The sequence below is a fragment of the Stenella coeruleoalba genome (genome assembly GCF_951394435.1).
Source record: "Stenella coeruleoalba genome assembly, chromosome: 3".
Classification (NCBI taxonomy): domain Eukaryota; kingdom Metazoa; phylum Chordata; class Mammalia; order Artiodactyla; family Delphinidae; genus Stenella; species Stenella coeruleoalba.
The window spans coordinates 174096807-174122775 of NC_137148.1; the positions used below are offsets into that span (position 1 = coordinate 174096807).

Below are 25969 nucleotides of genomic sequence, written 5' to 3' on the forward strand. Positions count from 1 at the left end.
GCCCAGGCCGGGGCGGGGGGTGGTCAAGAGGTGGAACAGACGATGGGGGATAGACTCCATGTGCCAGGAAGGTGTCCAAGGTGACTGAAGCTTCTGGACCTGATCACTGATGGGCCGGGGTCCCTGAAACTTGCAGAACACACAGAGCTTACCTGGTCAACCAGAGCGTAAGTAGGAAGTTTAATCTTTCGTCAAATATCTGGGCAAAATGGGTGATTTAGTTTTAAGAGTCTGTTTTTGTTTTACCTGCACCCAGAACCTGTCTTATTCTGTATCCATTTCAGGGTGTTCCCGTCTGGTCTTAGCAGTGCCTGGGGGCCGAGATGCAGCCTAGCAGCCTGCACTGGAGGCCAAGATGGAGAAGATGAAGATCTTCACGGCCACCATGGCCTTGCCCTCAGCCTGTGGTAGATGGGGAGGGAGGTGGCCCACACACTGCACGGCAGCAGGACGCTGAAGGTCAGGAACTTGGCTTCCTTGAAGGTACTGGGCAGGTTCCGGGCCAGGAAAGCCCTGGTGAAGCTCCCCAGGGCTAGGAGCCCAGGTATCCCAGGGCACAGTAGAAGAGAGGGACCAAGCCCCGGTTGCAGGCGAGGAGGACACATCTAGGCTCGGAGTGCGTGTCTGTGTCAGTGAAGAGAGGAGAGGTTCCCAGGCAGATTCCACAGAGAGTCGGGTGGATTGGGGAGTGGATGAAGGTGAAGTCGGGTGCCCCTGACACCAAGCAACTTTCCTCCCAGGAGCAGTGATCCTGAAAGTCAAGACCACACAGAGGGTTTGGGCCCAAACAGTGGAAACAGCGCAGTAAACACCGTGCCAGATGTGGTTGCTGGAGGGCGCAGGTGGCTGTGCTGGGACGGCCGATGAGAGGTGAGCAGCACAGAAAGCCTGGGCGCAGGGAGATTAGGAGGACGCAGCTGAGAGTCTCGCTCTTGGCCTCGACTGTGGGCGAGTCTCGGGCTTAACGAAGACCCCCAAGGACCACAGCTGTGAGAGCAGTGGAGGAGAGAGCCGCCCCCAAAGGGTCCTCAGAAGCTGGGCAGGTCACAGCCGTTGGGGGGTGGGGGGGCAGCGTTCTCTCTTACTGTTTGAGTATAGGATGCTGCACACACTGGTTTGCATCTGACAAGAAGAGCAGAGATGCAGTGTTTCAGGTGCAGTAATTCTTACGCATCCAAGCATCAGTGTGTGGTCACATTGGAAGTTAGGACATATTGATACACCCAGGCGGCGCCGTAAGGAAACTCTCATGCGTAATTTGAGGTTTACGGTCCTTATGGTTCTATGGCAAGAATAGTCTTTTCTCTTTTCCTCTTTACGTGGAGGGGGGTGGGGGTGGTGTTTCTTTAGTTGATTCTCATGGGAAGCTCCTAGGTCCTTAGCCAGGGAAATACCGTTTCTCATGGCATGTTCTCGACGCTCAACATTCCGTCTGCCTTCTGATGTCGGGTTTTGAGAACCCCTCCTAACTGAGTGTCGAACCATATGCAGGAATTTCTGTACAGCACGGTGCCGTGGTTTGGTAGGAAGTCATGCTTGCTTTTTCACAGGTGAGATTTTGTAAGGGCTGTGACTGACAATATTTCACAGTACAAAAGATGGGATGAAAATGTGGCAAAATGGAGTAATTATGAAGTCTGCCTGTTTGTGTACAGGAATCCATGATGTCACTCTCTTTACTGTATCTTGAAAACTTTTACAGTCATTCAAAACAGGAAAGCTCTGCCTAAGTGAATCTTCCTAAGTTGAAAAATACTGTATTCATTCCTCATTCACCAAATAAATCCCTGTTTAAGTTGTAACAACATAAAATCCTAATGGAAAAACTTTGTGATGTTGGTTACGGTAGCGGTTTCTGCTCGTGGGTTCCCAGCAGCAGCGGAGGTCATGACGTTCATGTCTGTCTGACCGACCACAAACGGGCCATTGGTAGGGACTTCGTGGAGGGTCACCCCCTGAGGCTGTGTGGTTTGGGGATTCTTCCTGGAGGCTTAGCGGCCTCAAGCCTGCTAGACTAGCCCCTCCGGTACCGTCAGCCCTCGAGCACCTCTTATGGGGGGTGGGGGGGTGCTGTTCTACTGCAATTTTTAAACCCTGTGCTTTTCCTTCAGCCCCCTAGAGCATAGTTTCAGCAGCTGGACAGCTCCTAGGTCTCCTGTCGGCCTGCTGACTTCCCGTATCTGATGTAAACATGCCCTAGAATTTTTCTGTTGGCCTCATTTTTATCAGTGTGAATTTTTGGGATCCAAGTAGCCCAGTTTATACGATTGAGAGCTACATTTCTGGGTGAATCTAGGGCACTAAGGAACAATTTCCAATTGGCAAAAGGCTGGAATCACTTGACAACGGGCATCCACCCTGCAAGGGTGCCCAGATCTCCCCCGTGCATGTCTTTCCTTGGGCTCCAGAGAGAACGCTCACCTCTCACATCATCACAGACCAACAGCCCCGCCCAGGTCCAGCCATGGGGCAGCGGCAGCCACACCACGCCTGAGGCCAGAGGAGCACTCCTGGAGGCCACCTGACTCAGACCTGGTGACTGACCCTTGACACTCAGCAGAAGGTCACAGGGACCTTCAGTGACCTGAACGGGAAGGAGAAAAGCATGGTCATTTTCTTCTCCAAAGAAATGATCAAGAGAGAATACCTCTGTGGTACTCATTTGAATCATATTCCTTTTCACCTGCCGTGGAAAGCGATCTGGAGATTAAACGTTACTTTCAGTAAGTGCAGCTGCAAGGGTTTCTTCGTACCATGTTTTCTTTTCTTTATCTTTCTGGCCACACCGCACGGCTTGCAGGGTTTTAGTTCCCTGAGCGGCGACTGAACCCGGGTCCTGGCAGTGAAAACGCCAGGTCCTAACCACGGGACCACCAGGAGATTCCCCATATTTTATTTTCAACGTCCCTGGAAGGGCTACCTGGAAAAATTGCTCAGAACCTATTTCTAGGACCTCCTGTGGTTGACTTTAGCCTGTAAAGTCTTCATTGTCTCCCTTGTCGTTGCCGAGTCAAGTAAAGAACACGCCACCCCAGTTCTGTGCATTCCGGTTTTCCACCTTGAACGACGTACAAGGACATTCTCTCTTCATTGGTTTTACCGCCCTATTTTGTTGCTGGACAAGACGTGTATTCAGCCCTGCCCCCGCCGCGCTTTCATCTCCACTTGTGGGAATTTGTAGAGGTCCAGCAGTGTCTCCCTGAGCAGGAAAAAGCTGATGTGGTTCCCGCAGTGACAGCGGTGGCTGTGTTCTCTTTCTCACAGGTGAAATACAGGTTGGTCTGGCCCGCTCCTGACAGCCAAGCCAGGGAGCTTCGCCAAGGTCCTTTGGTCTCTTTTGTAGGAAATGGACACGTGATATCCTAAGGGTGTGTTAGGTGGGTGATCGGTGTTCCTGTTGATCTCCTCAGGGTCAGGTCCAAAGATCAGAATGTAAATATAGTTTCTGAATATCCACCTGCATCAAAGGAAGAGCATTAGGGATTCGAAGTCATCCACACATGGGGTGATTATCTATGAGGCTAATCACAGGGCACCCTGTGGTGCTTTGTCCAAACATGGAAGCCACCAATGACACGTGGCTTTTAAAATTCAAATCAATTTAAATGAACAAGATAAAAATCCAGTCTACCGGTCACAGTAGGCTGAGGAGAAGAAAAAGGATATTTCTGTCATTGGAGGAATTCTTTTGAGATATTCTTGTTTAGAGAATTAAAACTAAGAAAATTCAGTTAGGGTTAAGGTTCCAAGTTAGGGTTAAGGTCAGGGTCAGAGGTTAGGTTCAGGATGAGATTAAGGTCAAGGTCATCATTAAGGAGTGAGGAGGTAGCTCCGTATCCTTGCTGGCTGAGTGACCATATCAATTAATTGGAATTCTCTGCATAAACGAAACTGAGGGGAAAAATAGACGGCCATACAATTATAGTGGAGACTTTGCTATCCACTTTTGGTAGTGGGTAGATCTAACAGACAGAACCAACAACAAGCAAAAATAAATAAATAAATAAAAATAAAAATCGGTGGACTTGAATAACACCACAGACCGAATGGACCTAACAGACATATGTGGAACTTTCAGCCCAACAACAGCAGGATGTACATTCTTCTCAAGCACATATGGCACATTCTCAAGGATAGATCACATGTTAGGTCAACAACTCTTTAAGAAGATTGATATATACCAAATGTCTTTTCTAACCACAGTGGAATAAAACTAGAAATCAATGGTAGAAGGAAAACTGGAAAATTCACAAATAGGTGAAAATTAAATAACACACTTTGAACAATCAGTGGGTCAAAGAAGAAATAAAAAGTGAAATCTAAAAATATCTTGAGACAAACAAAAATGGAAACACAGCATACCAAAACTTGTGAGATGCAAAGAAATAGAAAACTGTCCCTGTTTGCAGATGACGTATCTTTATCTATAGAAAACCCTAAAGACCAGAAACGAAAAACCTGCTAGAAATAAATGCATTCAGCAAAGTTGCAGAATACAACTCAAAAATCAGTTGTTGTATCTATACACTAATTAATAGTGATTGATGTTGAATCTTTTCAGGTGACTTGTCATCTGTAAACCTTCTTTGGACAATTGTCTATTCAGGTGCTTTGTTCATTTAAAAATTGGGTTGTCTGTGTTTGGTTCAGTTGTAAAAGTGTTTTGTACGTTAGGGCTAGAGTTAGGATATAAGTGTTAGGGTTTAGGGTTGGGATTGGAGTCAGGGGTTAAGGGTCAGGGTCAGAGTTAGAGGTCAAAGTTTAGAGTCCAAGGTCTAGGGTTCCAGGGTTAGGGTTGTTAGGGTTTAGGGCTTGAAGTTGAAGGTTGGGGTTAGGTTTAAGCCTCACTGGCCCACTTCCCCCTCTTCTTTCCCATCTCTCTGAGGCCTCCAAGGATGGATAGGACTCACCTGGTCACGAGGCCCTAGCCTGACAAGGGTCTACATGGTACCAGGGGCCTCAAAGAGACCCTCAAGTCTGACACATGAGTCAGGAGTTGAGCTGGACAATTGGTTGTCTGCCCTGCCTAGTCCTGGGCTCTGACAGTGGAAGAATGAAATGCCCACACTGGTCACTGACTGTTTCAATCCAACCTAACCTCAGTCAAGGATTGTGAAGGGCCTCAGAAGTCAGGTGGGGAAGGTGATGCCGGCCCCACTCTATCCGGGCAGTCCCCAGGTCCAGTGCAGCCCTGACACAGGAGGGTACTTAGTAGACGTGTATAGGTTTATGCAGGGCTGGGTGCAGCGGCCTGCCAGCCCCCAGGTGCTGCCTTGATGGCTGGTGTGGCCCTCCTGGGACTTGATGAATCCTTTGTCCCATCTGAGTGGGCAGCAGAAACGGGTCTCAGAACAGCCCTTGGTCTCCGACCATCCAGGCAGGCATCTGTGGCTGTCCAGCTCAGGTCAGTCTGGGCCCCCTCAAGCCCCCGTGGCCAGTTACTGAGCTGACCCTGCTGCTGGGTGATTGACCAGCTACCTGGGCAGCCTAGAGAGCCCCTTGGGGTTTTCTAATTCCCAATATCTCTACGGTTGGGAAAAGGGCCTCCTTCCTCACAGCCAGTTAGGTAATGGCCCTCTAAACGTTGAGTGTGACCCTGGCCACCACAACCAGACAGTGGCCCTGCAGTCCTTTGACCTTCTGGTTATAACAAAGTTTGACATTCATGTTCATTGAGAATCAAAGATATGGGAGCAACTGGGCCTCCCGGTGGGCAGTTTCACACTAAGGCCTTGTGTTCTTGGAGAGCCATGTGCGTCCACGGTCCAGCCCCTGTGGTCTCCAGAAAGCCAGCCAACTGTGGATTCCATGGTATGGAATAATCCTGGAGCCTCCCTCTGCTTCACTGAGCCAGTTTCCTTGCCATCCTAGCATTCGGTCGAAGGCACATGGCCTGTTCTGGGCCAGTCTCTGAGATGAAGGGATCCAGTGCCCAAGGCAGGAGCCCTGAGTTTACCACCAGTACCCACCTTGCTTTTTCAGCAAGTGGAAGAGCTTGCCATCCTGGGAGGACAGCAACGGCACTGGGTGGGCGGCTGCAGCCCCTGACCCTAAGTCAACCCCTTCTTTCCCTGGGGTTCCGATCCCACAGCTGTACAGCGGGCTGTCAGTGATGTGGAATCTGCTGCTTTCACTGAGCCGGCATCTGTCCTCATGTCCAAGTCCAGCACCTCAGCTTTCCTTTGGGAACTACCTCTCCCCTGCTTCCAGTCTAAACAGTTCCAGAGGGCTGACCCTCCATCTCGCCTGCCGTGAAGACAGGTGTACGATCCAAGTCTAGCCAATCCCATGTTCCATCCTGTGGGTGCTCTGATGGGCTCAAGGATGAGAATGTGACCCGAGCCAGGCCAAAGGCATTTAAAGCTGCGATTCTCATGGAGCCCTAGGGACGGAGAAACCCTTCGCAGTAGACCCGCGGAAGCAGTGAGAGAGACCGTGCCTGTGAATGGGCCACCCCAGGGCACTTAGTAGGGTAGGGCTGGAGAGGGACCAGGTCACACTGCGAAAGGGTGAGCCCCTGGGTCTGCCAGGTCCAAAGCCGTTCTTCAACTTGCCTCTTGCAATTATTAGTTTACGTCTATCATTTAAAGATACTAATTTATTTTACTTCAGTAAGTGTGTCCAGTCACTTGCCATCCAAAAAGTCCCGACACTTGAGAATCCATAATCCCTGAGATCCCTTCAGTTGTCCTCACTGGACGTGGCGTGGCTGGAAGAGTTGAAGACACTGGTTGGGGTCTGGTCTTAGGGGAGCTGCCGAACGTCTCCGTCCCTGTTCCTTCCTTTTCCCAGGGGAGGAAAACCCCTGAACAACGAGCAAAAACCAGCAGAGGGAAGAGGTCCCTGGGTGGCTAACCGGTCCGTTTGTATTTTCTTTATTTTAGGGTCAATTTTGTTACTGTGTATTTTTACTAGGAAATCACCCATTTCCACTAGTTTTCCAGTTTGATGCAATAGGTTTCTCATATTTGACTTGCGATTTCTCCTCTTCTGGTTTTCTACAGAACTGTTACAATGAGTGAACCGATATTCATACGTTATTTTAAACTAAAATGTCCCTATTTTATCTGGGTTCCCTTCTACCTTTTCTGTGCTAGATCCCATCCAGGGTATCACATGACATTTATCTGTTATGTCTCTTTGGGCTCCTCTTGGCTTGGACAGTTTCTAGACGCCTTGTGTCAATGACCTTGACGGAGGTAGGTCACCGTGCAGACCCCACACTTCAGGAAAGGGGAGTTAGCTTCACTTCCCTGATGCATGGTTGAGTGTCTTATCAATTGTTTGGAATCCCCCTGCATACGAGATTTCTATTCAACCTCATTTATTTAAAAAAAAAAAAATCTGTGCGATCATTTATTTCTTACCGGTGTGGACACCTGGATAGATATTTTAGGCTTTTTGGTTATAATCCAGCACTGCAGTATTCGGTTGCTTCATTCATTCCTGCTCTGGCTACTGAGAGCTCTTTCCATTGGTCCTGTTTCCCTTGACATAATTCCATCGGTGGGTTTTTTTTTTCTTGGTACTTTCTTATTTATACTTCAGGGTTATCCTGGCCGATATGTTTACCGTCTCAGTCCTAGTATCAGCCATTTCTTCAAAGAGCCCTGGTTCCTTTTACCAGAGAATGATATTAAAACATGTGGGAGCTAAATGTGCTCAGCTGACAACGCAGGGAAATGTATGCATGCATTCTAACCTGTGTGAGTTGTTGGCGCTCAGGGCGGGCGGGGCGGCTCCAAAACATGTCACGACGACAGAGTGATCATTTTAAATTCAAGTTACTTAAGAAACAGGCTGAAGCAAGAGGAACACTTTGACCCTTCTCTCTGTCTTCCTGAAAGCAGGAAATAAATCTCCTGTGTGAAAGGCGCATCTGGAGGTAAAAGGACACCGCTATTGCTAGAGACAAGGAATTCAGGGCCAGGAACAGAGATGAACAAACCTCGTTACTTCTTTTCTTTTAAACGATCATACACCACCACCAAGTGGGTTTTATTTTATTATTATTTTTTGGCTGTGTTGGGTCTTCGTTGCGGTGCGCGGGCTTCTCGTTTCAGTGGCTTCTCTTGTTGCACGGGGTCTATGCATGCGGGCTCAGTAGTTGCGGCATGCGAGCCCTAGGGCGTGTGGGCTTTAGTAGTTGCAGCCCGTAGGCTCGGGAGTTGTGGCGCATGGGCTCAGTTGCCCCGCGGCATGTGGGATCTTCCTGGACCAGGGCTCGAACCCGTGTCCCCTGCATGGGCAGGCGGATTCTTAACCACTGCACCACCAGGGAAGCCCCTACTGCTTTAATTTACTCCCGAAGCCCAGACTCTGTTTAGATTCTTCACTAATTGAACACGTCAAACCTCAGTTTCTTTGTCCTGTCAATTCCTCACAAATTTATTGTTTCTTTGCCTAAAAAGTATAAAAGCTGCCTGCTCTGACTACTACTTAGGTCCCATTTCTGTGAGACCTCTGTGTGCAGGGATAGAGATTTGTTTTTTCCTCCTATTAATCTGGCTTGTGTCAATTTTATTATCGGTTCAGCCGCAAGAACTCAAAAGGAAAATTCCCCCTCGCTGACAGTATATTCACCTAATTATAAAGATTTCTGTGTGGAACTGTCTTTATCCATATTAAACTAAAGATGAGTTTATACTGATGTCTCCGACATGATCTTTTATCACATGGATGTTGTAACCTTCTCCCCTTAATTATCTGTAACTTTCCACTCAGACGGTGAGAAAACCGCCTCCCACTGTCTGTCGTTTATTTAATTCGTTGCTTGTTCTCTTCCAGGTTACAGATATACTGGTTTCAGTATTGGTAGCTACTACCCCATGGGAAAGACTTTCATAAAATAGAGTCCGCTGTTTATGTGTGGTTCATTTTGCCTTTAGCCTACAGAGTGTGTTCATTTCCAAAGTTACTGAGGTCACCACCAGCAGTGAGTTTTTTTCATACATTTATCAATTGGTTAGATGCTTTGTTACATTCTGCATTCCATCGTGTGACACTCCTATATCCTAAATAACTGAATTTTAATAGATTAGGATTTACTTATTGGACTGTACAAATCCATGGGTTTAGACAAACGCACAGTGTCTGTTATCCATCACTTAAGTATCAAATGGAACCCTTCACCCCACCCCACCCCAGAATCTGTTTACCGTCTCTGTTTTGCCTTTTCCACATTTTCATATGAATGGGGGTCATACAATGTATAGCCTCTTCTGGCTGTATTATTTCACTTAGTATAATTCATGTAAGATTCATCCTTTTTTTTTTTTTTGCATGGGCTGATGGTTCATTCCTTTATATTTCTGAAGAGTATTCCACTGCATGTGTATGAGAGGAAAAAGAATTTTTCCCTCTATCATTGTAGGTTCTTTGTTGAGACACCCCCCCCACCATAATAAAAGATTACCAGGAAAAAAAACAGAAGTTTAATAACATGTGTACCTTTTGTATGCATGAGAGTTTTCCATTACCAGGAAAACTGAGTAACTCCCTGAAATGGCCCAAATCACTTTACATACCATCTTCTTCTAAATGGAAAGAAAACAGGGGTGTGGTTGCTGTGCGGATTTAATTCAGACCTTTTCCACTGAGAAGAATTTCTTGAGGTTTTGTCACCCTTCTATTCTTAGTTTGGGGAGGGAGATAACCTTTCAAATGAAGAGTTCCCTTATAAATGTAAATTTCCTTCACAAAAGGGCCATCTTGACTTGGGTTTCAGAGATTTTTTTTGTTTTTTTCAGAGATTCTTATGTGTCTTTTTTTTTTTTAAAGATTTTTTGGATATGGACCATTTTTAAAGTCTTTATTGAATTTGTTACAATATTGCTTCTGTTTTATGTTTTGGTTTTTTGACCGCGAGGCATGTGGGATCTTAGCTCCCTGCCCAGGGATCGAATCCGCACCTCCCGCATTGGAAGAGGGAGTCTTAACTGCTGGACCACCAGGGAAGTCCCTATGTGTCCCTTTTAAAAAAACCAAAAAAACACCATCAGCTTCCAATAATCCTTATGCCAAAGAGACATATTTTGGGGTGGCATGTTCAGTTCCCGTGACGTGGATGCACCCCAGTTTGCTTATGCTTTCGTCCACTGAAGGACGTACTGATTTCTTTATGTTTTTAGCCATTATGAGTGGAGGTGCTGCGGACATAGTTGATCAAAACAGTTGTCTAAATGGTGGAAGAGCAATTGTTGGATCCTGAGGTGAGACTTGTTTGGTTTTGGGAAAAAACTGCCAAGCTGTCTTTTGAAGGAGCTGTACATGCGTTTCGTCAGCAAAGAGGGAGAGTTCCTATTTTTCCTCACCCTCCAGCAATCGGTTCTGTCACTTTTTTGGAGTTTACCAGTTCTCATAAGTGTGCAATGCTATCTTGTTTTCATTTGTAATTCTCCAGTGGTATATGATACTAAACATATTGTATGCTTATCTATTTTCTGTACGTTATTTGACCAGGTGTCTGTTCAGATCTTTACCCACTTTAAATGGTATTGTTTTGGAGTTCTTGGTATAATTTGAGTACTTTTATCAGATATGTGTTTTGAGAATATTTTTTTCTCTCTGTGGCTTGTCTTTTGGTTTTCTGAATAAGGTCTTTCACGGAGTAACGATTTTTAATTTTCTGAAGTCCACATTATAATTTTTTTTTTCTTTTGTGGGTAGACTTTTGGGATTTTTGTGTTAAAATTCATTACCAAAGCTGATAGGGATAGAGTAGGATAGTTACACAGGTAGTTGTAGAAGTCCCAGTAGGGCATTATAGATAGAGAGGGAAACCTAGGGAAATCTGGGAGAACACTGAGAGTTAATGACCGCTCAAGAAAGCTATCTGAATGTCGGGGAAGAAGCAGGCTTGTTTAACTATAAATAAATAAAACCACGAGATATACCCTAGGTCATTAAGTGAAAGGAACAAATGAGGCCTGCATTCTGCAGGTTCAGCAAGGTGATGGCCCTTAGGACCAAGGACAGGTATCCTGCCTGATACTAAACAGGTGTAGTGATGTAAGCCTGACCTCAACTCGAAGAATGACGAAGAAAGCGGTCTCTTCCCCCTCCCCACTTCCCTCTGGTTATAAAAATGTAGCCCACTTAATCCTTGGGGCAGAGCCCCCTCTCTTGCCCGCTTGCATCCCTCACAAGTGTCCTGTAAATCTACTTCTTGCCTATCATTTTGCCTCTCGCTGAATTGGAGACACAAAGAACCTGAGCCTCAGTGAGTCCAGACACCAGGTGAGGGATTCTAAGTAAAAGACTGTGGGTTCTAGCCCCCAATCTGGGTTTTGGCTGGGTCCGAGTCCCGGCACATGGCTTCAAATCCCAATCAGTGGTGCGTGGTTTCGAAACCAAGGTTATGTAGATTTTCTTCTAGAATTTTTATAGTTTTGCATTCTAAATTTGTCTATGGACAATGTTGAGTAAATTTTGGTGTGAGTTGTAAAGTTTGTGTCTATATTCATTTCATTCCATGCAGTTTCCAATTAATTGTTCCATAACTAATTGTGGAGAAGTCATGGGCTATTTGGCTATTTTCATATTTTTATCTCCAAATCTTAGTGGATTCACCAGGACTGCCAGCAGGGAGCACAGTCCCCACTGAGCTGTGGGATGGTGTGGCCTGCATGTCCCCAGCGGCTCCCTGGGGGTGCGGAGCCCGCCTCTGTGACCCCGCAGTGTGTGCGCGTTCTATCTGTGGTCTTGGCTCCCTGCACAGAGAACGGGAGCTGTGTGTCCTCAGGACCTGCGGGGGAGGAGGCGCCATGGCGGGAGAAGTGGGGAGAAGCTTCCTGTGCATGGCTGACTGCTGGGGGCCAATGCTGAGGACCCAGCAGAAGCAGGGCTTGATTGGAGCATTGTGGGTTTTTCATTGGTTTTGGGTGTGGCGCAGATGGCGTCCAGTTTTCCCAGCGCCCTCTATTGAGGGGCCCGTCCTTTCCCTGCCGTGTGTCTTGACTCCTTCGTCATGAATTAACCGACCACATGTGTGTGGGTTTATATCTGGGCTCTATGCCTCTAGTCCACGTGTCTGCTCTTCTGCCAATTCCATGCTGTTTTAGTTGCTGTAGCTCCCTGATATAGTTTGAAGTCAGGGAGCATGATTCTTCCAGCCTGCTCTCCTTTCTCAGGGTTGCTTTTGCTGTTCGGGGTCCTTTGTGGTTCCACACAAATGTTAGGATTGTTTGTTCTATTTCTGTGAAAAATACCTTTCATATTTTGACAGGGACTGCACTGTATCTGTAGATTGCTATGGGTATGATGGACATTTTAACGATGTTAATTCTCCCATTCCATGAGCACAGAATATTTTTCTATTCATTTGTGTCTTCTTCAGTTTCTTAATCAATGTCTTATAGTTTTCCTAGTACAGGTCTTTCATGTCCTTGGTTAAATTTATTCCTGGGTAATTTGTTCTTTTTGATGTAATTATAAATGGGTTTGTTTTCTTAATGTCTCTTTCTGACGGTGTGTTATTAGTGTATAGAAATGCAGCTGAGTTTTGTACCTTGATTTTGTATTCTGCAGCTGTATTCTGACAATTTTTTTGGTGGAGTGATGTGGAAAATTGTAATTCTAAAATCCCACAGTTTCCACTGTATTCCAGGTCATCCACAACACCCAAGACATTGTGGCCACTAATATAATCTTCCCGTAGTGCCTCTCAATAACATATGGACTCCTACAAGGGCGATTGGCATCATCATTTTGGGTGAACTGGGTCTGGGTAAGTCTTGGCCTCTATAAAAAAGCTTGATGTCTCTCAGCTTTTCTGGCATCGTATTAACATGATTGCTTTGAAAAGTAATTTACTTTCCAGCAACCTCAAACGTATAGAAAACTTTCAATAACAGTAAAAATACTCACACTTACCACTTTACACAAAATACTGCGGTGTGTTTGACCCAAATCAGGAACACTCGCCCCGCGTACCAGCACATAACCCCCAGATGCGGAAATCACATAGTTTCCACACTATGATCCATTCCACAGGCCCGCTTCAACTTTCACCAGCTGCCCCAGCTGTATGAAAATGTCTTTTCCATTCTGATCCAGTTTGCTTTTTAGGAACTGTTCCTAAGACGTTCCCTCATTTTCAAAACCTTGATGGATTTAAAGTGCACACGATGAGTCCAGTCTGGTTGGCCTTTCCAGTATGGCTTCTTTCACTTAGGGTGTTTTCAGTGTTCTTCCATGTTGTAACATGTGTGAATACTTCGTTCCATTTTTAGTTGTTATTACAAATGTATAACTAACCCCAACCCTAACCCTAACCATTTAAACCGTTTTAAGTATACAATTCTGTGGCATTAACTACATTCACATTGTTGTACAGATATCCTCACCATCCACCGCCAAGAGTGTTTCATTTTCCCCAAGTGAAACTGTGTATCCACGAACCACTGACTTCCTGCAGCCCCTGGCAACCACGTTCACTCCCTTTCTGACTCTCTCTCATCAAGGTATCTTATAGAAGTGGAATCATATGCTTGTCCATCAAGACTGGCTTATTTCACTTAGCATAGTGACTTTCGGTTTCATCCACATCGTAGCACATGTCAGAATTTCCTTAATTTTTAAGGCTGAATGATATTTCCTTGTGCAATACTACGTTTTGTTTTTCCGTTCATCCATGGATGGACACTTGGGTTGCTTCCACCTTTTGGCTACTGTGGATAACGTTGTTATGAATATGGGTGTACAGATATCTGTTCCTGCTTTCAGATATTTTGAGTATCTGCTCTGAAGTGGAATTTGTGGGTCATACGTTACTCTGTGTTTAAGTTTTTGAGGAACTGCCGTATTGTTTTCCACAGTGGCTGCACCCTTTGACTTTATCCCTTTATATGGCAGAATAATATGGTAGTTTATGGGTACACTCCATTTTATTTATCCATTCACGCTCTGGTGGACACTTTCATTCTCTCTAACTTTTGGTGGTTGTGAACAATGCTGCTATGAGTAATCGTGTACAAGTTTTTGTTTTCAATGCTTTGGGGGCTATATCTAGGAGTGGAGTTTTGAACTATATGGTAATTGTATTTTTATCGTTTCAAAGAAATGCCAAAGTATTGTACACATAAAGCTGCAACATTTTTCATTTCCGCAAGCTATGTTTAAGGGTTCCAATTTCTCTACGTCGTTGCCAACATATTATTTTTAGTTTTCTCGTTTGTACCCGTTCTAGTGTGTGCAAAGCGGTATTGTATTATGGCGTTAATTTGCATTTCCATTATGACTACCGATGTTTGAAATCTTTCCAGCTTCTTGTTGGACATTTGTATGTCTTTTCTGCAGAACGGTCCATGCAAATCCTTTGTCCATTTAAAAAATTGGCTTATTTGTCTTTCTGTTGATGATTTGTAAAAGTTCTTGATACATTCGGAAGAACAGACTCTTCTCAGATATGTCTCATGTGCAGACACAGACCGTTCTGTGGTCTGTGTTTTCACTTTCTGGGTAGTACCGTGTGATGCACAGAAGTTTTTAAAACCGAGGAAATAGAATCTATCAATTATTACATGGGGAATGTAACCTTCCGCCTTTGTTCATCTGTAACTTCCCACTCCAAGGGTTCCACCATTTGTCATTCATTGAATTCATTGCCTGCTCCATTCCAGATTACAGATATAGTACCCTCAGTATTGTTAGCTCCTAACACCACGGGAAAGAACTTACGGAGTCCAGTATTTACGTATGACACAATTTGCCTTTGTAGTACAGATTCCGTTCTTTTCTATAGTTAACTAGGTCAAGTACCTTTTGCCCCACCACCAACAGTGAACTTTTTCCATACATTTATAAATCATATTCTTTGTCACGTTCTCTATTCCACCCTATGACACTCCCATGTCATATCTGAATATATTACGATTTATTTGTTGGGTTGTAAGAATCCATGGGTTTAGACTAATGCATAGTGGCAGGTATCCATCACTAAAGTGTCATATGCAATATTTTGACACCCCCCACCCTCTAACATGTTAACCATCTCCGATTTACCTGTTCCAGAATGTGATATAAATGGAGTCATTCACTGTGTAGCTTTCTCGGACTGAGTTCTATCACTTAGCAATATACATATAAGATTCATCCATGTTTCTTGCATGGGTTGATGGTTTCTTCCTTTTTATCTCCAAGTATTATTTTATTGCCTATGTATGGTAGAAAAAATAATTTTCCCTTCACCCTCCTAGGTTCTTGATTGAGACCCCCCACCCCGTAATAAAAGACATACACAATTATGCAGTCAAATGCGAATAGATATATCTTTCCAAAATTTTAGCCGTGAGTCAGTAAAGCTGAGTAATAAAAAATTATCTGTTTATTTAAAATAGTTGGTTTAAAAATAGCACTATCATACGACCCAGCAATCCCACTACGGGGCATATACCCTGAGAAAACCATAATTCAAAAAGAGTCATGTACCACAATGTTCACTGCAGCTCAATTTACAATAGCCAGGTCATGGAAGCAACAGATGAATGGATAAAGAAGATGTGGCACATATATACAATGGAATATTACTCAGCCATAAAAAGAAACAAAACTGAGTTATTTGTAGTGAGGTGGATGGACCTAGAGTCTGTCATACAGAGTGAAGTCAGAAACAGAAAAACAAATACTGTATGCTAAAACATATATATGGAAACTAAAAAAAAAAAAAAAAAAAGGTTATGAAGAACCTAGGGGTAGGACAGGAATAAAGACACAGACCTACTAGAGAATGGACTTGAGGACACGGGGAGGGGGAAGGGTAAGCTGTGACAAAGCGAGAGAGAGGCATGGACATATATACACTACAAAACGTAAGGTAGATAGCTAGTGGGAAGCAGCCGCATAGCACAGGGAGATCAGCTAGGTGCTTTGTGACCACCTAGAGGGGGGGGATAGGGAGGGTGGGAGGGAGGGAGACGCAAGAGGGAAGAGATATGGGAACATATGTATATGTATAACTGATTCACTTTGTTATAAAGCAGAAACTAACACACCATTGTAAAGCAATTATACTGCAATAAAGACGTAAAATAGCGGCCAGAGGGCAGTTAGCCTTTCTACGTTCCCCACGCTGGTACTAGGGGAACAGACCTTCCGGCCCGTGGTGTTCCTCGGTTATAAATTAGAGTGGAATGTGCCCGGATAAACCCACAAATGCTGATGTCTCCTTACTTCTGTTTGTTTTTAAAATTTATATTTTTTATTGGAGTGATATTCCACTGTGTACATGGACCACTTCTTCTTGGTGCACTCCTCTGTTGATGGACATTTTCGTTGCTTCCAAGTGTTCGCTATGGTAAATATTGCTGGAGTGCAGGATTGCCAGCCTGTGACTTTTTGATTCTTTTTCTCAGGTGATAGGCCCAGCAGCGGGTGTGACTGATTGACTAGTAGCCCAATGTCTCCCTTTTGAAAGCACCTCCATTGTGTTTTCATTAGTGGCTCTTACCACGTCCCCCTTAGAACCCAGGGTACGCATTTCTCCACAATCCCTTCAGCATTTATTGTTTGCAGCATTTTTGCTAATGGCCATTCTGACTGCTGTGAGCTGATAGGTTTTTGTAATTTGGGTTTGCCTGTCTTTAAAAATTCCTAAAATGCATCATTTTTCCATGCCTTTTTCTTTTCTGTTAAAAAAAAGAAAGAAAAAAGTGTGAGTACAATGTACCTCTTGAAACTGTCTTCTTGGAAGGTTGCCCTCTTTTGAATTTTTTGTCGATTTTCAACCCCAGGATTTTTTTGGAGGGGAGGTGTCATTTACAGACCTGCAATGAGTGTGAATATTTAGTGACCATTAGCACTGGGTTGAAAGCTGCTGTTGTGGGAAACGACCACAAGGCGGCAGCATTTCTCCATTCCCAAATCTGGTTGCTAGGGCAGCAGAGCGTTTCCGGAAGTCGTGTTCCTAGGTTGTAAATTAGAATGGAATGTGTCAGGAAAAAGCCCCTTAAGTTTATGTCTCACTACTTCTTGTTCGTTTTTTAAATTTCATTTTTATTTTTTAACAGAGCAAATTTGATGACACTTCTGTTTTTTCTAGGAGTGCGAGATGTGGTTCTTTTACACATATACATATATATCTATTCATCTTTGCATCCGTTTCCCATGTAGGTTATGACACAATGTTGAGTAGTCTTCTCTTGGTATGCCATAGGTTTTTGGTGATTACGTATTTCACATGTGTTTGTATATCTCTGTTAAGCCCAATGTCGTAATGTATCCAAGCCTCAGACCTTTCCGTTGGTGAACCCACAGTTCGTTTAATGAATCTGTGATTGCCATTCTCTGTGGAAATACCTTCATTGGTATCAATTTTTAGGTAACACCTATAAGTGATATCATAGTATATGTGTCTTTCGCTTTCTGACTACAAGTTGCGCGATTACTTCTAGACTCATCTACGGTGCTGCAATGGCACTGTGTCATTTTCCTCCTTGGCTAATATTCCATCTGTACGTGCAGCAGTTCTTCTTTGTCCACTCATCTGTGGATGGACTTTTCGGTTGCTTTCCTGTCTTGGCTATTGTAATACTGCTGCAATGCACATTTGCCTGCCTGTGTCTGTTTCTGTCTCTGTAGATTATAGGTCCAGGAATGGGCCTACTGGATCATATGGTAGCTCAATGTTTACCTTTTCAAGGCACCTCCATTGTGTTTTCATTAGTGGCTCTTACCACGTCCCACTTAGCATCAAGGGTACGCATTTCTCCACAACCCCTTCATCATTCATTGTTTGCACAATTTTTGCCGATGGCCATTCTGACTGGTGTGAGCTGATAGGGTGTCGTAATTTGGATTTGCATGTATTACATATTTGTTTGATGGAATGGTATCTGTGCTAATTTCAAACTCTGGTTTTATGCATCAGCCCACCTCCCCTTTCCCCTTAAGCAGCCATAAGCGTGTTTTCTACATTTGAGACCCTGTTCTGTTTTGTAATCCAGTTCCTGTGTAGCCAAGTTTACATTCCGTGTATTAGTGATATCTTATGATAAGTTTCTTTTTCTGTGTGACTTATTTCACTTAGAAACATCGTACCTGAATCCACTCATTATGCTGCTACTGGCCTCATGACATTGATTTCATGGCTGAGTGATATTCCATTGTACATAAGTACTACAACATGTTTATCCATTTTTCTCTTTCCTGGGATATTTAAGGTGTACCCGAGTCGAGGTTCTTGTAAACAGATCAGCCCGAAATTATGGGGTGCCTGTGACCTGTCGATTTTTGGTTTTCCGAATATATACGCCCGTAAGTGGAAGTGCCCTAGGCTCTGTAGCTCTGTTTTTTAGATGTTTCAGGAAACACCATACACTTCTCCAGAGTCGCCGTTGGCAATTTACATCCTGCCCATCAGCATAACAAGGCTCCCTGTTCTCCATGGCCTGTCCTGCATTTCTGGTTTTTACACTTTTTCAGGATGGCCCTTTTGGCTGACGCATAATGAGTCTCCTTTGTAGTGCAGATTTCCATTGCACGCTTGTTTGGTTGGCCAAAAAGTGCGTATGCGTTTTTTCCTGAATATATTCAGAAAAAAACGCAGATGCCCTTGTTGGCCAAGTGCATCATTGTCGAAGTTCTGCCGCTTTTCATGTGCTTTATAGGCGAGTCCAATCTGCCTCCTGAAATCGGTTTCCTGCAATTCTGCCTTGCTTTCAAGTCCTCTTCGTAGCCTTACCTCAATATATTTTTGGACGATAGTGGTCCTTTATAACCCTGCAGGTTTGTGAATTGCAGTGCCCCTGAGCTCCTTTCTTCAACTCGCTTTCTTGTGAGCTGGCCGCAAAACGGCAGGATTGCTTCAGGCCCTATTCTGGTTTGGGGTGGGTGGTGGGCGGCTGAGCTTTTGGTTCTTTTTCCTGATTGGAAATTAGAGTGACATGTGCCCGTCTAAACACCAAGAGGTAGTCTCTCATTGGTTCCCCCTCTTCCCCTTCATCCTCCGGACAGATTTCAAACTGTAAGAAACAGGAGGTTAAAGGTGCTGATTCTCCAGGTGGGGAGATTATTAGTAAAGCAGGTGGAATGGCCAACCCGATCACCTGGAGATGAAAAATGAGGTGCGTTTTAGAAACCTTTCCCGATCACACGGTGGACCATCGTCTGGGTTCCCCATGCATGTTTTAGCTGTAGGAAGGAAGATTCCCTTGAACCTGGAGATGTGGGACCCATGGAATGGGGACCAGGAAGTATTACTCTAAAGGGTCTGCATTTGCGCACCCCACCTCACCAATCCTCTCAGCCCCAAGAGTGTCCAGCCTTATGTCTCCTCCAGCTGTGGGTCTAGATGTGGTCAATCCAGGTTGCATCACAGCCCCTGAACGAATTTTGTAACATTTTCTTTCTGTGTCTTTTTTTTTTTGTTTTTTTAAAATGTATCTTTATAACGGGGTAAAGGTGATTCTCCACGCTGTCTTTCCGGCTGCTGCACATCCACTTGTTTCACTTACAGAGAGACATCCATATATTCTTTTATGATTCTTACCAGTCGTGTATATTCTTTTCTGGTGACTAGAGTGTGCCGAGTCCAGTTCTTGAGCTATAGAGTAGGTCTTGTCGATTACCTGCTTGGTCTTTGGAAGCGTATCTGTGTTCATTTCAACCCTCTGGTTTATGCCTCACCCCACCCCACCTTTCTCCTTTAGCAGCCATAAGTTTGTTTTCTAAATATGTGACTCTGTTTCTGTTTTGTAATTTAGTTCATGAGCAGCCATTTTTAGATTCCACCTATAAGTGATATCGTATGCTAAGTGTCTTTTTGTGTCTTGACTTTTGTTACTTAGAATGATCGTATCTCAGTCCACCCGAGTTGCTGCAACTGGCCTTATTTCATTGATTTCATGGCTGGGTACTATTCCATTGTACATAAGTACCATATCTTCTGTATCCATTTTGTCCTTCCAAGGACATTTATATTGTTTCCAAGTCGAGGATCCTGCAAGAGCGCTGCATTCATAGTTGAAGTTCCTGTGTCCTATAGGTTTATGGTTATCCCGAGATATACACCCAGGAGTGGTAGTGCCGTATGCTCTGTAACTCTATTGTTTTTTAATTAATTAATTAATTAATTTTGCCTGGGTTGGGTCTCTGTTATTGCGTGCGGGGTTTCTCTAGTTGCAGGAAGTTGGGGCTACTCTTCGTTGCAGTGCACGGGCTTCTTATTGCGGTGGCTTCTCTTCTTGTGGAGCACGGGCTCTAGGCGTCAGGCTTCAGTAGTTGTGACACACGGGCTCTGTAGTTGTGACTCATGGGCTCTAGAGCAAGTCTCAGTAGTTGTGGTGCACGGGCTTAGGTGCTCCGCGGCATGTGTTATCTTTCCGGACTAGGGCTTGACCCCGTGTCCTCTGCCTTGGCGGTTGGATTCTTTTTTTTTTTTTTTTTTTGCGGTACGCGGGCCTCTCACTGTTGTGGCCTCTCCCGTTGCGGATCACAGGCTCTGGACGCACAGGCTCAGCGGCCATGGCTCACGGGCCCAGCCGCTCCGGGGCATGTGGGATCTTCCCGGACCGGGGCACAAACCCGTGTCCCCTGCATCGGCAGGCGGACTCTCAACCACTGCGCCACCAGGGAAGCCCGGCAGTTGGATTCTTAATGTCTGCGCCACCAGGAAGTCCCTGTAACTCTATTTTTTATAATTTATAGGAAACATCGTACCCTTCTCCAGCGTGGCTGTAAGCAATTGACATTCCCACCATCAGCGTAGCAGGGTTCCGTTTTCTCCACATCCTCTCCTCCTCCGTTTCTTGTTTTCACACTTTGTGAGGTTGGCCATTCTGACTGGGGCAAAGTGCTACATCTTTGTAGTGTTGATTTGTATTTCCCGCGTGTTTGGTTGGCCACAAAGGTCGTATGGGTTTCAACCTGTACACCCTTTTTGGCCAACTGAATCATAGGCAATATTGAGCGGCTCTCACGTGCTTTAACGGTGAGTCCGATCTACCTCTTGCAATCCGGTTCCTGCAATTCTGCCTTGTTTTCAAGTTCTTTTCAGTTACTTACCCCAAGACATTTTTCTACCATAGTTGTCATTTACAACCTTGCAGGCGTTGTGGATTGCAGTGCCCCTGGGCAACTGTCTTCAACTTGTTTCTGAAACTGGCCACAAAGTGGCAGGATTGCTCCAAGCCCCATTCTGGTTACAGGGGCAGCCTAAGCCTTTGGGAAATTCCTCTTCCTGACTGGAAATTAGAGTGTCATGTGCTGTCCGAACACGTAGAGCTTGTCTGTCATTCCTTCCCCCCATTCCCTTTCATCCTCCCGAGAAATTCCAAGCCTCGCACTGACCGGCTGTTGAGTGTGCTGACTTCCCCGGGTGGGGAGACTCTAAGGAAAGAGCAGGGAACCCTCCCCCAGGACATGTGGAGATCAGGTGACTTTTCCAAACTCTTCCCGCCCATATGGCCCCCCATCCTCTGGGGTTCTGTCCGGACACCCCGTGGTTTCCAGCGGTGCGGGTCTCTGGCGCTGCCCTGCAGGGAGCAGCCCTGCTACCCGCACCTACAGCGCCGCCTGCTGGTCTCTTCGTCCTCCCGCCGGGCACAGTCTTCCACCTTCCCCACTGCCTCGGATGCTCTGTCTCCACACTGTCCTGTGATCAGCCCCTCGTCCCCACCGCCATCACCCCCAGCTCCACACCCCTCCTCCAGCCTCAGGGATGACCCAGGACTGGGCTCCCCCACCTGCCCACCCTTGGACTGTGTCCTCAGTCCACATGTGCAGACAGGTGAGGATGCCCTCCAGAGGTTCCCAAACGCTTCACCCCTACATCCTCCCCCGGGGTCGGCCCATGTCCTGTCGGGATGTTCCAACGTCAGCAAGCCTCCAAGTACATGCCAAGGGCAGGCATCAGGCCTGCTGCGTGCAATGCTGTATACACAGGCATGACCCTGCCCCAGGGTGCTGGAAAGGCAGCCTTACCTCGGGACGTGGGGAGAGGGGCTGCCCACAGGACGGACGTCAGCTCTCGGCTCACCAGGCAAGGGCAGCCGGGTTCTTGATCCTTGGACCCTTTCTCACCCAGCCGGACCATGACCTGGCTTTGTTCCCACCCCCGTTGTCCCTCCATTGGCCTCGCTCTTGTGAGCAGAGCAGGACAGTGTGGTCTGTGGTTACAGGCCGAGACACACAGACACTGGCTGACCCGCGTGCACCCACCTGACCCCACGGAACGGGCACTGCACCAGGGCCCGTGCGGTGTGGGTTCACCTGCCCACAGAGAGGCCGGGCCTCTGTCCTGGCTCCAGAGGTCACCTTGAGTCTGACGGGAGTGTCCGTGCTCCGTGGGCCTCGCTCCAGGCTGGTCTGTGCTGACGGTGTGATACACGGTGGGGTTTCCTGAGTCCCCCCGGGGGCTGGAGGCCAAGGCCAGGCACACGGCGGTCCCCACATTGACATGACAGACCCCAATAAACCCTGTACTTCAGGACTCAGGTGGGCTTCCCTGGGCTGCCACAGCCGAGGAAGCTGGACCCTGCTCGTCCCCTCTGTCCTCGCTGATTTAACTTGCATCCTTCACCATAATAACCACCTGGGTATAACAGCTTCAGGGAATTCTGGGAGCCTCCAAGAAAAAAGAAGCCGGGGACGGGGTCTCTGGGTCCCCAACTCTGTGGTTGGCTCAGAAGTCGGTGGGGAGGATCTTGGGGCCATGACTGGACATGAAGGACCAGAAACGGGTAAAAGGAGGTGGCACCCCACCCCCTTGGAAAAAGCCCCGCCCCTTCCCCAGAAGTCCTCTTCATCCCATCAGTAGCCTCCCTCCTCCTCCCTTTGTCTTTACTCTTTAAAATTAAACCACTCTCTCCAGGGGGGCCAGAAGGTGATCTGTGAACTTAGTTCCGGCTTCTCCATTCTTTGGCCACTGAATGGAGCCTGTGCTGTGTTGGTCTCGGCTTTGGTTTTGTTACTTGCCTACTTGAACCCACGTGGAAAAAGGAAACCTTCCCCACTGGGGCAGAGCGCCTCACAGGCTGGGGCCCGAGCAGGGTCCACATGACTTCACTTGGTAACAGTCTGTAAGGGGACGGTGGTCTCTGCCCGCGGGCTGGGGAACACCTACAGCCACAGCACCGGCCCCGTGGACGGCACGGCCCCTCGTGGGCCTGGACCGTGTGCTCTCGTCCCCCCACGCCTGACACCCCTGACAGTCGTGACGCGGTGACACTGGCTGCTGGGCGTCCAGTCAGGGGGCACCAGAGGCAGCACCTGGTGCCAGGTGAGACGTGCCTTTTCACGGGCAGGGGACATAGAGGATATTAGGACTTTGTGTCTAGAAAACAAACCAAGCGGCTAGAAGCTGATCTGAGCCGTGGACTTGAAACCCATGTGCGAGGTGAGGGCTCCCGCTGGACACTGGCTCGGGAGCTTCCGCACAGGCGAGACCACACCCGTGCTTCCCGCCCGACCCCTCCAGGCCTCCCTGCGGGCACAGCTGGACCTGTGCCCCTCAGGCTCCCCAACCCAGAGCCTGGAGGGCTGATGCTGCCAGGGCCTGGGGACACGAGGGGTCCCTCCACCAACGCTGCTCGGCCCCTCCTCCCCAGTGACCAGGGGAGGGAAGCCCCGGGGAGTCTGAGGCCCGGCACAGGCGAAGTTCGCATCCCCCAGGGACCCCCGGCCCCGCCTTGCTTCCTCAGGCCCACCACCTGCCCCTCCCTGTGCCCGCGTCCCACCGACCCCATTCCCGGTGTGGACGTCCACGTGCACAAGCTGCCCCAGGTCCTGTTCCCGCATGGGACACCCCATCCCTGCTTCTCCCTAATGACGGCCCGGACCCCGAATGTTCTGGGCAGGAAGAGGGCCGAGGAGGACGCCGGCCTGTCCCGCCTGCCTCCCGGGGGCCCAGACACAGGGCTCGGGGCTGCTGGGCCTTGAGGTCTGGATGCTCCCAGGTGTGGGATGAAGCCGCCACTGCCCGCTGGAGCTGCTCCTTCCGAGATTCGGGAAACAGGGGGACCCACCAAACAGAGCCCGTCCCCAGGCTCTGCTGCCAGTCTGCTCGGCTTTGCTCTCCCGATCCTGAAGACAGACCTGCGGGAAACAGGGCCTGCGATTCGCACACTGACGGTGTTCTGTGGAATTTCCACTAGACCCGTTCCTACCCTGTTCTGAGCAAATTACTAGTCAGTCCATGCTACCATCACCCCACGAGCAGACCAGGAAGCTGAGGCTCCGAGAAGCCAAGTAATCCAGCCGGAAGCACAGCTGTGGGACACAGAGTGGGGTCTGCACCCGCCGCCCGCCCAGGGGGACTGCCCACTCCCCGCAGCTTCCACGCCTGTTCCCTTCACCCCCTCCCGGGGCCAGCTCACAGAGCCTCCTCTTGGGGGGACTCACTTACCTTCTTCTAACAGGATCCATCACACTATCCTGTTCTGGGATCACCCGGAAGGCTTGTCACTCTGAAGCAGGTTCAGCTTCACGTCACCAGGGCAGCTTTCCTGGATCACACTCACCACCTGCACGTCCACTCTCAGCTCAGACCCAGAAAGGCCCTCTCAGCCCCGAGCCCCATAGCTCTGCCTGGGCTCCCACCTCCTCCTGCCTGGTCCGTCCCTCTCATGTCCCCTGCAGGGTCACCAGGAGCTCCCACCTGCCCCAGGCAGGCTGTCCATTCTGTCCTGGGGAGGCCTCCGTGGTGTCAGGTGGAAGAAACAAGAGGTACCCGTGGGGCCTCCCTCACGCAGCCCAGTGGCCAGCACCTGCCTACTGACCTCATCGTTCTAGATGGACAGGGGTTCAGGGGCCCCGTGGCATCTCCTGGTGCTCATTTCATCCCAGCACTGCCCACAGGGAAGTTGCTAAGCAACTCTGTGCCGGCTGCACAGAGAGGATGCGTATACACACGCCCCCCTCCCAGCCCACGGGGCTCTCGTGGTCAGGCCCCTCCCAGGATATGGAGCTCATCTGGGCAGGAACCCAGCAGTGCACGGGGCTCTCGTGGTCAGGCCAATCCCAGCATATGGAGCTCACCTGGGCAGGTACCCAGCAGCCCCCGGGGCCCTCGTGGTCAGGCCCCTCCCAGGATATGGAGCTCCCCTGGGCAGGCACCCAGCAAGGCTGGGCACACAGGAACCGTGCACATAGCCCTCATTGCAGAGCACCCCCAGCTCACCTGTCGCTCAGAGCTGACACAGAGCACCTCAGAGCAGGACCTGAACTAACAAACAGCAGCTGCGACAGGTCTGTGACCCTGGGCATCACTCCGTGAGGCCTCCGTCCACCTGGTCTTCCAGAGGCTTCCACTGCAGCTGGGGCACCAGGCCTCTGTCTCCACCCACCACCCCTCCTCTCCCTGACCCCTGGGTTCCTCTCATTAGGAGAGGGTCTTCTTGAAGTTGTCTCCCACTCATGGGCCAGATAAAATGATTAGAAAACAAGCCAAAGCTGCAGCCCCTTGTCTATCTTGACTCTCAGGAGCCCACACCTGTTCTTTGGACCTGGCTGGTTCAGCAAGGCCCATTTTCTGAAGCTATGAGCCCCTGAGGGGCGAGGATTGGCTGACCTGGGCAGCCTGACCGTGCGGGCCAGCCCTCCCCAGGTGTGCCTGGGTTGAGGTCAATATAAACACCGCTCCAGGCAGCAAGAGCTCCTGCAGCTGTGCCTGACGCCGTATTCTCTGCACCGTCAGCAGTGTCGGGGCTGGGCTGGTGGGAGGGAGTAGGGCCCACGGCTCTGTGGGTGGCCGGGTGTGAGTGGGGTTCTGCTGGACGTTCCGCAGGAGTTGCCGGGCTGCCACCTGCTGAAGAAGAGGATGTGTCACCCGTAACTGCTGCTGGAATTTCTCCCTGGGCAGAGGTGAGGAAGGAAAAAAGCAGTGGGGGCCGGGACAGGAGGGGTACCTCAGGCAGGGAAATGGAAAGCTTCCAGAAGTGCGCCCGGGTCCAGGACCATCCTGGCTGGCCTGCAGGCACCAAGTTGGCCGGCATGCTGTCACTCGTGTGGCTCCACGGCCTTTCCTCTAGGCTTT

At 48.1% G+C, this 25969-nt stretch overlaps 1 pseudogene across 1 annotated transcript; it reads right to left on the reverse strand.

Moving 5' to 3' along the window:
* Positions 1-301: 301 nt before the first annotated feature.
* On the reverse strand, positions 302-22030 carry LOC307184988 (vomeronasal type-2 receptor 116-like; annotated as a pseudogene). Its single transcript has 2 exons — positions 21919-22030; positions 302-888 (listed from the first exon to the last, which is right to left on the reverse strand). The product of its transcript is annotated as a vomeronasal type-2 receptor 116-like (transcript).
* Between the last annotated feature and the right edge of the window lie 3939 nt (positions 22031-25969).